Below are 14,875 nucleotides of genomic sequence, written 5' to 3'. Positions count from 1 at the left end.
CGTGTGATGTGGGAAGATTAAATGGTAAAATAGGGGGTATTAGTTGGTTATATAGTAGAACGTGGGTTTTTGCTAAAAAAATAGTAGAACGTGGGTTATCATTCCTAGGAATTCAATTTTCCCAAACCTTTTTCATGGGAATAAAAATAGCTAAACTTTAGGTAGAATAAATTCACAGGTATTATTCATTCCTGGATATATCATTTATGTTCCTTTTTACCAAACACGGCAATGTTTTATTCTCATTCTCTATTCCCGGGAATGCATTTTTTATCTCCCAAACAAACGCCCCCTATGTGTTTTAAAGATTCCACGGGAGACTATTATTGCTTGAAAAATCATATTATTTTTACTCATCGACCACGATTCTAGAAGCCGAAACCACGGGCTTATCAAAGTGGTCATATCAAACGGAATGCACGTTGTTTTGTTTGAAACAAATTGCAAAACTCTATTTGATGTTATTTCTTCCACAAAGGTTCCTCTAAATGAATTTGGAGACCTTGTCTTTCAAGGTAGACGTCTCTTACTTAATAGACCCGACTTTGCGGTGTCGCATGTTCAGAGGCAAGCTAAAGGGTTGTTCATTGCATAGTCGAAGCATCATTATCTCATCCTAGTCCCCATATATTCAATTATGTACCAACTACTTTGTCTTCGTTAATTATAAATGAAATGAAATGAATTAATTTTGTCTTTGCTCAAAAAAGATTGAAGGGGATAAATGTGTGACCCCTATATTATTATTTGTTTGGTCTCCTTACCTTGTTATTGTTTCTTCATTAATATAAATATAAATCAATTGATCATGTTTCTTAAAAAAAAGAAAATATTCCCTCTGTTTTAAAATGAGTGTCATTTTAGTAAAAAAAAATTGTTTCAAAATGAATGTCACTTTACATTTCAAATACAACTTTAATTTTTTCTTCCAACTTTACCCTCAATAAATATTTCAACTTTTCTCTCACACAATTTTCAATGGAACTTTAATTTTTTTCTTCAAACTTTACCCTCAATAAATACTTCAACTTTTCTCTCACACAATTTTCAATACAACTTTAAATTTGTCTTTTTCTTATAAAGTAAGGGCAGTTTAGTAAAAATGTTATGTCTAATGATTATTTCATTCCATTTCTTAATCTGTGTGCAATTGGCTAAAGCGACACTCATTTTACGGAGGGAGTATAAAATAATTGATCATGTAAAAGTACGATTGTAAAAAACAAGTTAATAATTAATATAGCTTTAAAAGTTTCTTAAAAAATATAAAATAACTGATCATGTAAAAGTACAATTGTAAAAAACAAAAAAAAAGGTAATTATTAATATAGCTTTAAAATTAAAAAATGACATATGAATAAAAATAGTATTTTCTACCCTTGAAGTTGTTACGTGGCAACTCTTGTACCACTACATAGTCGTCTCAAATGCCATGATGAACCTCAACTCAAGTAGCAAAATCACTTTTACTGAACCGAAAAATGGAACCATACTCCCTTTTACTGTTTCCACTTTCTCAGTTTTACAAACAAACTAGGTGATCACTGTAAAGGACAAAGAGCTTGAAGCTTTCATGGATCATGCATGATAGAGAGTTGGGGGACTCAAGGTCAAGCACATGCAACATTTTCACTGTCTCTTGTCCAGATTACTGTCCTTTGGAGTTTAAGGTAAACAATGTCATTCAAAAAATCCCCTTCTTGTCTTTTTCCCAAACAAAAAATAAATCCTGGGTTTTCATGTGTGAGAAAAAAACAAAACAGATTTTAATTGGTTTAAGAATTTTGTTTGGGACCTGTTGATAAACATAGTTTTTTTTAAAAAAAAAAAGAAAGTAATGGGTCCGTAAGAGCACCGTCTTTGTTGGAACAAAATGTGTTTAACAATGAACCTTAAAGGGTTTTGATGATAACAAGGTATTAAAAATTGTAAATTGGACTAGCTAATATTTGTTCAAGTGTACGGGACCATAATTATAAAGTTACATCATCATTGGTTACGAATGAGCAAATAAAGAGCTATGGAAACAACAAAAATTTGAAGCTTGGACGCTCCCGAAGGCAACTTGCTGCGAAGAGAAAAAGCGCTCTGAAGTCAAGCCGCTCTGAAGAAATAGCGCTCTGAAGTAAGCCGCTCTGAAGAATAGTGCTTCGAAGACAAGAGGTCCGAAGCCACATCATCGAAGCCGCGTCATCGGAAAGCCGCAGAAGTCATATCATCGAAGTGCATCATCGAAGCCGCCTCATCGAAGCCATTTCACCGAAGCCGAATATCATTTGGATTTGCAAAGAATCAAGAATTGAAGAATTATCAATGCAAAAAGTTTGTCTATTGGATTCGAAAACACAAACAAAGGATTAGTGGAGTTTGCAACGGTCATTTCAAAGGTGTTTGAAGGCGTGTGTTTGCAATTTGGACGAAAGCGTTGACATTGTACTTTGTACGAATTGTACAACCACGTTCTCCACTACTCTGTTTTGTGTCCGCGCTACGGGACAAGAAAACGGCTCCGAATACGGTTTCGCTGCATAGATGTTCCTTTGGATAAGGAATGGATTTCAAATTTGTTCTTCATAGGACAACGGCCAAATCGAGCAAAAGATTATTGGTGAAAGATCAAGCTTCAACAACGACTCTTTGGTGTCTTGGCAATTTCACAACGTCTCTTTCACACCACTATATAAAGGAGTGAAGACCTAGAGAATTGGTAATGCATGAACTGCGAACGAAAGACTCACAAAGATTTTCACAAGTACCAAACCTCTGCTGAAATTGTTCTGCATTCACTTAGAATTTACGTGTCTCAAAGTCATATCTTAGAAATTCTTAAGTCCATTGAGTCTCGTATCTCGATTTGTATTGTGAGCACCTACTGATTGTATATCAAGTGTTCAACCTTAAACAATTTTCTTCGTGTAATTTTGTTTAGTTAGGAAGTCTCTTGCGGTTGTGCTTGAGCGAGGAAGTCTCTTGATTGTGTTCTTGAGCAAAGGAAGTCTCTTGCTTGTGTGCTTGAGCATTGGAAGTCTCTTGCTTGTGTGCTTGAGCATTGGAAGTCTCTTGCTTGTGTGCTTGAGCATTTGTAATCGAGATATTTCTCATAGTGAAATCTCCTTGGAAGTGCAAGGGGTTTGGACTACTTCCGGATTGTGGAAGGAACCGGTATAATTGCTTTGTGTCGTTCTTCTTCTCTCTCTCTGTTTTATTCCGCTGCATTTAGATTCGATTATCACTTCGAAAATTTGTCTCGCTTAGCTTCGATCGGTGTGTTCGGTTTTTAGGAGAAACGAAGAATTTTTCTAAAATACAATTCAACCCCCCTTCTTGTGTTTTTCTCACCTTCAATTGGTATCTAGAGCCTTGGTCCGTTGTGTATCACTTAACCGTGCAACGGTCGAAAGATCCGAGAAAAACATGTCTACTCCTACTCCTACCGGTCACAGTGATACTAGCTATAAACATGTCTCACATGATTATAGTGATAGTAAGAAAACCGAGTATTGGAAAAGTTCCAAAGTTCAATGGAGATGCTTGAAGAGTTCTCTTGGTGGAAAACCAACTTTTACGGTTACATCATGAGCCTAGATGAAGAATTATGGGATATTACGGAAGATGGTGTTGGTGATTTAGTCCTTGATGAAGAAGGAGCTGTTGTGGATAGAAAGAAACATACTCCGGGCGAGGAAACTTTACAAGAAGCATCATATTATCGTAGGAGCTCTTGTCACTTTGCCATACCCAAAGCGAGAATACATGAAGATGAGTGACAAATCCTTTCGCTAAAGCTATGTTTGCTTCTCTCTGTTCAAATTATGAAGGGAGCAAGAAGGTCAAAGAAGCAAAGGCTCTCCTGCTTGTACATCAAGTATGAGTTATTCAAAATGAAGGAGGATGAAACTATTGAGGAGATGTACTCAAGGTTTCAAACCTTAGTTTCGGTCTACGTATTCTAAAGAAGAGCTATGTTGCTTCGATCATGTAAGCAAGATACTCGAAGCTTACTGCCGAGATGGAGACCAAAAGTGACCGCCATTGAGGAAGCTAAAGATTTAAACACTTTAAGTGTCGAAGATCTTGTTAGTTCTCTCAAAGTTCATGAGTTAAGTCTTAATGAACATGAGTCTACTAAGAAGAGTAAATCAATAGCTCTTCCATCCAAAGGCAAGTCATCAAAAGCTCTCAAAGTGGTTGAATACGAAGAGGAAGAACGATCGAGTTCGGACTACGAACCGGATCTTTGCGAAATGGCCATGCTCTCAAACAGACTTCAATATCTGGCCAAGAAGAACGAAAGTTTCTCTCCGTAAGGGTAACTCCGAAGCTCGAGGAAAGAAGATCGAAGGGATGCTTCAATTGTAAGAAGCCGGGTCACTTCATTGCCGAATGCCCCGATCTTCAAAGAGAAAAGTCAAAGGACAAGTCAAAGAGGTCTACATTCAAACCAAGCAAATTCAAGAAGCAGATTAAGCGAGTTTAATGGCAACACAGGATGATTTGGGTAGTGAATGCGGATCCGATAAAGAGGAAGCCGATGAAGATGCAAAGGTAGGCTTGTTGGGTTGGTAGCAACGGCAACTTCGGAAGAATTTGGGTCGGATTCGGACTCGGAAGATGAAAACGAGGTATATTCCAAAATTCCCGAGAGATGAACTTGTTGAGTCACTTAAAGAACTTCTTACACATTTTGAAGTAAGAACCAATGAGTTGAAGGATTTAAAAGAAAAATATGCCGATTTGGTACAACGGCAAAAATCAACTTTATTGGATGCGAAAGCTTCGAACAAGGACTTAGGGGCCTTGACTTCATGTGTAAAACATATGAAGATCGGCTCAGGTTCTTATGTCGAAGCTACAAGAAAAGTGTAATGAAAAACCTTTAAGTAACCATGAAATTGCTCTTGAAGATTTTATTATATACGGCATTGACGAAGCGAGTGGCTTCATGATTTATAGCATTTACAAGAACAATGGCGAGAGGAATTGGTTTTCCGAAGTGAAACCGGAGAAAACCAATCTAAAGTCTTGTTGTGAATGCATCAAGGAAGGTACGAAAACATTCTTTGTACCGGAAAGGGGCTGAGTTGGAAAGCTCGTTGTTCAATCAGAACCTCGAAGCTTCTAGTTCTAAGGCTAAGATTATTTCAAAGCCAAAGAACTCTAAGTCAAAGGCTATGATCAAATGCGATTCCAAGACTTCAAAGGTTAGGATCTGAAAAGATCGAACCTATTCCTCGCAGTACGGTGAAACCAAAATGCGGGGTTACGAAGTCTAAGTTTCGAAGAAGACGATTCGCTTCGAAGTACCAAAACCTAAGGTGATGGTTAATCGAAGCAACCCAACTCACAAGACAAGGTACAAGAAGTGAAGAGTAAAGCCTTGAGTACTAACCTTCCAGGACCCATAGAACAATGGGTACCTAAATCTAAAAATGTCAATGATGCGGTATGTCTAAGAGCGGTGCCAAAGCAAAGATCATGGTACCTAGACAGTGGTTGCTCAAGACACATGACAGGAGACAAGTCCATGTTCCTCGGCCTAACAATGAAAGAGGGAGGAAATGTGAAATTTGGAGGCAACCGGTCGTGCAAGATCATAGGTACGGGAACTATTGGTAACTCCTCTACCTCAATTAATAATGTATGGTTGGTAGATGGTCTTGAACATAACCTTTTGAGCATTAGTCAATTTTGTGATAATGGTTATGATGTGCTTTTTGAAAGACCCAACCGTACAAGAATCAACAAGGAAGACAAATCCATTGTGTTCAAAGGAAAGAGAGTTGACAATGTCTATAAAATCAATTTTTCGAACTGGTGATCGAGAAGGTGGTTTGCCTACTATCGGTGAATGATAAGAAATGGATGTGGCACGAAGGTTGGGACATGCTAACTGGAGGTTAATCTCTAAGCTTAGTAAGTTCTTGTTGAGGCAAAATCCCTAATTAATTTTAAAGATAATAAACCAATATGATTAAAGAATTAATGGACTTTGATTATTTCCTTGGTATTTAACTTGTGCTCTTGAGTGTTTTACTAAGACGGGAACAAGGCTTAAATCATACCAAGAATCAAGAAATCAAAGGACATTTGAATTCAAGATCTAACAACGAGATCGTAGAAAGTTAGATCGAATGTTGCTCGAGAGATCGAATGTTCGCACAAGAGATCGAAGGTTGCTTCTACACAAGCCCCGAATCTCAAGAACATGGATCAAGGTCATGCAAGACACATGTGACATAAATAAATGTCAAGAGAAGTACTTTTGCATGGATCAATCAAGCAATAAAGGCATATACAAGGATTATGTCAAAAAGGATACTTTATGTTCATTTAAGACTATGAACATTAAAGTCCTAGGAATATTCCACAAGGGAATATCATCCTAGATGTTATATTTACTCGCTCTTCATTGTGTTTCACTATTAGGATTTGATTACATCAAATGGTAGTCTTACAAATCATCCTAAGTGAAACAAATGGAACATTCGATGATCGAATGTTCGGCTCGGCACGAGCTTACTTCATGAACGGTACAGTAGGTGAAAAGCAAAAGCAAAAGCAAAGCAAATCGTCTGCTCAATCGAGGAGATAGACACGCATGAGAGTTGGTACGAGAACAAGGACCACACAATCTCTCAAAGCTTGTGTATGAAGATGCGAGAATCCCACTATATCCTCCCGCACCAAGTTCCAAGGCGGATCCGGCAATGAACTTTACGAAGTATGAAGCAAAGTCCATACTTTGGTTATTGCCCGAGAAATTCATATGAAAAGCATATGACACGCCCAGAACTTCAAATGTTCATTCATATATGATGAACCCAGATGAAGAACATGATGAACCCGAGATGAAGATCATCATGAACGCAACAACATTCGAAGTTCATCGAGATCGAATGTTTGCCCGAATTTCAAGTAAAAGCTTGTGGGACCCAGGACACATGGCATAACACCATTGGACACCCCACAACGGCTATTTGAGCCCGAGGACTCTATAAATACAGTTCAAAGGCTCGGCATTACTTGCACCATTGCAAAGCATACAAGAAAACAACTGCGATTTTGTTTGAAGCTCTTGCAACCGAAATTGATCAATCTCTAAGGCTTTCATTACTTAGTGCAAATCAATACTCCTTGTTATCTCTAAGATAACTTCTTTCTCTTCTTCCTCCTCTCGTTTGATTCACAAACATTCAACTTCCATATAAATTGTAACTAAGTCTCATCTAGCTTTAGGGGTACTAAAGTGTTAGTTTGAGCAAAGGTTGTAAAAGTCTAAGTGGGTAACTTAGCAAGAAGGTGCAAGCTCTTTGAGGCTTAGAGAATACAGGATTGTAATTGTTCAGGTGAACAAAGATTGTAAGGTGCGGGACTTGAGAGGTTATCTCAAGCATCATAGTGGAAACTCTCACAAGATTGTGAGGAGAGGACTAGCCCACATTGGGTGAACCTCTATAAATCTCTGTGTGTTCTTTCTTTCTTCCTTATACTCTTTAATTTCAGTATACACAACACACACCAACACATTTACTTTATTAATCGGTTTACGTGTATGAACTTCGAACGTTACGAGTTCGAAAGTTAACTTAACCATTCCAAGTAAACTACTTGAGAATAACCTTTAAGTTTCAGGATAATTTTTAAAGGGTCACAATTCAAACCCCCTTTCTTGTGACTATTTTATCTACTTCAATTGGTATCAAGAGCCCGGTTCTAAGGGTTTGAACACTTTAACAAGTGTTAGAGAAAAGATTCGGGAAGCATGTCTAAAGTCAAGTACATAGTGAAGGAGGATCATCAAACAGACCACCACTTTTTGATGGCTCAAACTATTACTTCGGAAAGGCAAAATGGAACTCTTCCTCAGATCTCAAGACAATGATATGTGGCAAGTCATCACGGATGGAGATTTTGTCCCAACAACCAAAGAAGGAGGCATCGAAGAAAAGAGTTCATGGTCAACAGATGAAAAGGCTCGGGTATTGTTAAACTCTAAAGCTAGACTCTTTTTATCATGTGCACTAACCATGGAAGAAAGTGAAAGAGTTGATGAATGTAAGAATGCTAAAGAGGTATGGGATACTCTAAAAATACATCATGAGGGTACATCTCATGTCAAAGAAACTAGAATTGACATAGGTGTCGAAAGTTTGAAGTCTTTGAAATGAGTGAAAATGAAACCATTGATGAGATGTATGCTAGATTTACTACAATAGTAAATGAAATGAGATCTCTTGGAAAGGCATATTCTACTCATGATAGAATCGAGAAAAATATTAAGATGTCTTCCAAGTGTGTGGAGACCTATGGTCACTGCAATCACTCGGGCCAAAGATTTGAAATCTATGAACCTGGAAGATCTCATTGGATCACCGAGAGCTCATGAAGTGGTACTTCAAGGAGACAAACCAGTGAAGAAGGTTAAAACACTTGCTTTAAAAGCATCTCGGCAAACCCCATCGAGTTCGATGATGAGGTACAAGAACCACAAGAATTAGATGAAGTTCATGAAGAAGAAGCTGAAGATGAACTTGCACTAATCTCCAAAAGAATTCAAAGAATGATGTTGAGAAGAAATCAGATCGTAAAGAAGTTTCCAAACACCAACAATAGCACCGTAATCGAAGCCGACAAAAGCCAAGTCACTTGTTATGGGCTGCAACAAAGCTGGACACTACAAGAGTGAATGTCACGACATCAAGAAGGTGCAAAGGAAACCTCCCTTCAAGAAGAAGGCAATGATCACTTGGGATGACTTAGAAGAGTCGAACCTCAAGAAGATGAAGAAGCCAACATGGGATTGATGGCTCGGTCGGATGATGAAGAAGAGGTAATTGTCTATAAAAGCGATTCTTTTTATAAAGATCTTGAAAGTAAAATAGATAGTCTCTTATATGACTCAAACTTCTTAACTAATAGATGTCATTCTTTAATCAAGGAACTTTACGAAATAAAAGCGAGAAAAAGAAACACTTCAAAACAAATATGATGAATCTAGAAAAACCATACGATTTTGCAAGATTCCCATTTTGAAATGTCGAAAAACAAAAAGAGTTAAACAAGAAACAAAAAGGCATTATTTCTATACCTTACTGAGATGAAAAAGGAAAACACACTTTTGAAAAAGGAAGTTGAAACTTTGAAAAATGATCTTACAGGTTTTATAAAATCTACGAAACATTTCAAAATATCTTAGGATCTCAAAATGAAAGTGCTAAAAAATCGGCTTAGGTTTTAAGGATCCACACAAAATCATTGAAAGTTTTGTACCTAAAACTAAACCAAGAACTAGATGTTATTTTTGTGATAGGTATGGACATGATGAAAAAATATGCCATGTTAAGAAAAAACTTATCAAAGAAAATAAAATTAATCTTAGTTCGAACGTTCTCATCTCAATAGATCGAAAGTTCACAAAAGGCCGAGAAAGCTAAGAAGTCATGCTCCTCTGTAACAAATCCGATCACACAAGACAGAATGTTACAATAAGGAAGGATCTCTTAGAAGAACTAACCCTCAAGGACCCAACATTACATGGGTACCTAAAATTTTTATCTTGTCAAATGTAGGTCTGCCTCGGGGTGCTAGAACAAAGCCATGGTACTTGGATAGTGGTTGTTCTAGGCACATGACGAGTGACGAGGCTGTTTCCGACCTTTGAAAAGAAGGATGGAGGACTGGTGACATTTGGAAACAATGACAAGGGTAAGATCAGAGGTAAAGGTACTATAGGTAAACCTAATTACTGCTAAGATAGAAAATGTTCGGTATGTAGAAGGTTTAAAACACAATCTACTTAGCATAAGTCAATTGTGTGATAGTGGATTTGAAGTTATCTTTAAACCTAACATATGTGAAATAAGACAAACCTCCTCTAACAAACTGTTTTCTCTGGATCAAGAAGAAAGAACTTGTATGTCTTAGAACTAAATGATATGCCCAGAATCTGTTTTATGTCTCTTGAAAAGGACAAATGGATTTGGCACAAAAGGGCTGGTCATATAAGCATGAAAACCATTGCTAAACTTTCTCAACTTGATCTAGTTAGAGGTTTGCCTAAGATTAGCTTTGACAAGGATAAGATACTGTGAAGCATGTGTCAAAGGTAAACAAGTAAAAAGTAGTTTTAAAACCATTGAGTTTGTTTCAACTCAAAAACCTTTAGAACTTCTTCACATTGATCTATTTGGTCCAGTTCAAACTGCTAGTCTAACAGGCAAAAGATATGGGTTTGTTATTGTTGATGATTTTTCCCGGATTTACATGGGTGCTTGTTTTTAAAACACAAAGATGAATCTTTTGAAGCATTTCAACACTTTTGTAAAAGAGTTCAAAATGAAAAAGGTTCTAATATCATTACGGTAAGGAGTGATCATGGAGGAGAATTTGAAAATGCATCTTTCAAAACATTCTTTGATGAAAATGGTATTAAACATAACTTTTCTTGTGCAAGAACTCCACAACAAAATGGAGTTGTTGAAAGAAAAAATAGGACTTTGCAAGAAATGGCTAGAACAATGTTAAATGAATCAAATGTTGAAGATTATTTTTGGGCGAAGCCATTAACACATCTTGCTACATTTTGAATAGAGTTTCAATAAGAAAAGTTCTTAATAAAACTCCATATGAACTCTGGAAAAACATTAAACCCGGCATATCTTATTTTCACATATTTGGTCATTATTGCTACATTACGAACAATAAAGAAAAATTGGGTAAGTTTGATCCTAAATCGATAAAGCTATCTTTTTAGGATACTCTACAACTTCTAAAGGTTATAGAGTGTACAATCTAAAAACCCAGACGATTGAAATTAGTATGCATGTCATATTTGATGAGTATGATGAACATTCTCAACCAAAAGAAAGTGAAGACACGAAGTGCCAACACTTCGAATGTTCCCGATCGAACATTGACACTCCAGTTGAGAAAGAAGATGATCAGAATGTTCGGGATCAACCCTTCCAAAGTCCACCAAGAAGTTGGAGAATGGTAGGAGACCATCCCGTAGATCAAATCATTGGAAGCACAACCGATGGTATAAGAACCGGATTGTCCTTTCAAGATACCAACATGGCAATGATCTCTCAAATGGAACCCAAGTCAATCAATGAAGCTATTATTGATGATTCTGGATTGAGGCCATGAAGGAGGAACTTTCTCGGTTTGAAAGGAACAAAGTTTGGAACTGGTTCCAAATAATCAAGAGAAAACCATCATTGGAACAAGATGGGTTTTCAGAAACAAGCTTGATGAAAATGGTAAGGTTGTTAGAAACAAAGCAAGGTTAGTTGCTCAAGGTTACAACCAACAAGAAGGTATTGACTATGATGAGACCTTTGCACCGGTGGCAAGGTTAGAAGCCATCGAATTCTCCTTGCATATCTTGCACATAAAAGCATTAAACTTTTTCAAATGGATGTTAAAAGTGCATTTTTAAATGGTTTTCTAAATGAGGAAGTTTATGTAAGTCAACCTCCTGGTTTCATAAGTAAAGAAAAACCAGATCATGTTTTCAAACTCACTAAAGCACTATATGGTCTTAAACAAGCTCCTAGAGCTTGGTATGACGAACTTAGCACATTTTTAATTGAAAATGGTTTTTCAAGAGGAAAAATTGATACCACACTTTTTAGAAAAACACATGACTCGACTTACTTATTGTTCAAGTTTATGTGGATGATATTATTTTTGGTGCCACCAAAATGAAAATGTGTGAAGAATTTTCCAACCTTATGCAAAGTGAATTTGAGATGAGCATGATGGGTGAACTTGGTTTCTTCCTTGGTTTACAAATCAAACAACATCCAAATGGAATTTTCATAAGTCAAGAAAAGTATGTCAAAGACATTCTTAAGAAATATAAAATGAATGAGGCAAAAATCATGGTCACCCCTATGCATCCATCTTCAAGTTTAGATAAGGATGAGAGTGGAAAATCTATTTACGAAAAGAATATAGAGGCATGATAGGCTCATTATTATATTTGACTGCTAGCGGACGACATTATGTTTGCGGTAGGTTTATGTGCTAGATTTCAAACTTGTGCAAAAGAATCCCATTTAATCAAGAAGTTAAAAGGATTTTTAGATATCTAGTAGGTACTACTGATCTTGGCCTTTGGTATAGAAAAGGTTCTAGTTTTGATCTTGTAGCATATTGTGATGCCGACTATCTTGGAGACAAAGTTGAGAGGAAAAGTACAAGTGGCTCATGTCAATTCTTGGGACAAGCATTGATTGGATGGTCTTGCAGAAAGCAAAACACCATTGCACTTTCCACAACCGGTGAGTATGTATCTCAGGCTAGTTGTTGCTCTCAAATTTTATGGGTAAGAAATCGGTTGGAAGACTACTCATTAAGGTACACAAGTGTTCCTATTTTCTGTGATAATACAAGTGCAATTAATCTTTCTAAGAACCCTATTCAGCATTCTAGGTCTAAACATATTGAAATAAAGCATCATTTCATTAGAGACCATGTTCGAAAGAATATTGCATTAAGCTTTGTTGATACGAAAATCAACTAGCCGACATTTTCACAAAACCCCTTGTTGAGGATAGATTCAATTTTCTTAAAGAAAAATTGTCAATCATAAAAAATCCCAATAAAGATTGATTACGGATCACTAAGGGCCTTAGACTAAACCCTTGATGTCATCTCGATGCAAATCGGATAGATCTATCATAATCGAACATTCATCGAATGTTCCGAGTTCGAATGTTCCCGAGCTCGAATGTTCTTGAGTTCGAACGTTCATCGAGTCGAATGTTCATATGATCGAATGTTCATCCTAACATTCATACAATCAAAACATTCACAAGTTTGTTCACCTAAGTTCCATCCTTTCGGGATGTCCACAAAACTCGCTTATGTTCAAAATTTGATTTCTAGGTCAACTATCTCATGCGTGAGATTTTGTGTTGACTTTATCCAAAAATCCTTCTATAATCTCAAGCATTTAATGTTTGGTTATAAGAAGATGAGTTTAAGTTTTAACCACCATGTAAAACCTGAACTATCAAATCAACCAATCCCTTCCATTTCCCACAAACGGCTACTTTTCTCTCTCTCTCCTCGGCCAGTTACTTTTGCGGTTTCCTCCTTCCCAATGCAAAGCTTGCTATCATTTTCTCTCCCTTTCTCTTTCCCTTACGCACGTTTGGTCTATATAATCAAGAACCACTTCTCGATTATTCTACAACCATCTCAATCCAAACTTCCTTCTTCTCAACTCACAAAAATTTACAAATCCTCTGTTTTCTCTCTCTCGCTTACGAAGAAAATGGCAAGAACAAAAACCACTTCAAAACTCTTCGATAATGAAGTTCCACAAGTGGAATGTTCTCAATCACCACCACCAAACGCCGCCGCCGGTCAATCCTACGATCAACAACCACTAAGTGAAACCCCTGTTCACACTGTTCTTCCGGATGTGGTCTATCACCTTTTGATCCACCCAAATCCTCAAAATCAAAAGCCTCTAAGAAACCCATCACCAAACCCGGACCTATCCCTACTAGAAGATCATCTAGGATGAAGCATTCATCAAAGGAACCTAAGGTCTCACATGTGAATCTTGTCTCGAAGAAGAGAATAAGACAGATTCAAGTGATGATGAAAGAGAAGAAGATGCGAAGAGAATTCAGAAGAAGAAATGGAAATCCACGAAGATGAAGAGGAAGAAAAAGTGGAAGAAGACTACGAACAAACTCTCTACGAAATAGTGAAATCCATGAGAAAACACTCAAAGAAAGGTAAGAAAGTTGCCACTCCCTCTCCATCAAAAGAAAGTTCATCATCTCGGGAAGATGATGATGAGAATGATGAGGAAGAGTACTGAAGAAAAGACTCTGAAGAAGAGGAGAAAATTTCTCCTAAAAAGCATGGCAAAGGAAAAGACATTGCTAGAGTTGCTGCTTTGTTCTAAAGGCTCGGAGAGCGAGAAAAGATTGCTCTCGGACCAATAAGCGAGAACAAAGTATTTTGAGTTTGAAAGCTTGGAGACAAAAGGATGGAACCTGAAGAAGTTCACCGATCCACAAGGCTGGACTAACTTTGTGTCTCTACAAGAACACACATATGAAGGTTTGGTCAGAGAGTTCTACACCAACCCGGTTGTGAAGCGAGAAGAAAAAGGAAAATGAGAACTTTCTCATCTCTTACGTAAAAGGAGTTCGAATCAATCTTATCACTCAAGATTTCCTCTCTAAAGCTTTGAAAATTCCTAATGAAGGTAACAAACTGTTTTCTTGCTCATGGTATAATGATATTAGGGTTAACCGTAATCAACTTCATAGTCAAATACACCAAAGAAAACCGCACTTTTAACTCCACAAATCTAGAAGATATTCCAAAAATCCTTCATAATATGGTTAGGCACACCTTAGTCCTAAGTGTGGCTCTGTTGATGTTGTTTCGATATGGATCTATGCATCATCTACCACCTCATGACCAAAACCAAATTGAACCTCTGTTTCATCATCATTCAACATATGATAGATTCTGCTTGGCCATGAAACAAACTGTTCTTGGGTTACCTTATGGGATGCACTTAACCCCCATCTTTCGAAAGCAAAGGTGCCACTTGAGGGAGAACCACGCAAGCTTGACTTTATGAAGTTCACATCCAAGACTTTAGGTCGGCTACGCATCACCACCTCAAACATGCCATCTTTTACAACCTCTCGGCACTTCTGGATCTACTAAGAGATCTCTTGCTCGAAGGTTCGGACAACCAGAAGAAAAGAAAGGTAGAAGAGATCAGAGATGAATCTCCTAAGAATGCGAAGTCGGACCTCCCTCTCCACCGGCTTTGGAATTGTTTTCTCAAGTCTCTCAACTTGCCAAGGAGATTGTTCAAGAAGGAAGCTCT

At 37.3% G+C, this 14,875-nt stretch overlaps 1 long non-coding RNA gene across 2 annotated transcripts in view; it reads left to right on the top strand.

The window, feature by feature from the left end:
* Positions 1 to 1,405: 1,405 nt before the first annotated feature.
* The window catches only part of LOC146909577 (uncharacterized), a 27,913-nt gene continuing 14,443 nt past the window's right edge, over positions 1,406 to 14,875 (top strand). For both annotated transcript variants that reach the window (XR_015019470.1, XR_015019469.1), the window contains exon 1: positions 1,406 to 1,670. This is a non-coding gene — a long non-coding RNA (uncharacterized LOC146909577). The remainder of the gene's footprint in view (positions 1,671 to 14,875) is intronic.

Source organism: Medicago sativa, chromosome 7 (assembly GCF_051527215.1).
Source record: "Medicago sativa cultivar Bolivia chromosome 7, Bolivia_mono, whole genome shotgun sequence".
Classification (NCBI taxonomy): Eukaryota; Viridiplantae; Streptophyta; class Magnoliopsida; order Fabales; family Fabaceae; genus Medicago; species Medicago sativa.
The sequence above is the reverse complement of the archived record's forward strand: the minus strand, read 5'-3'. Positions and strand labels throughout refer to the sequence as shown.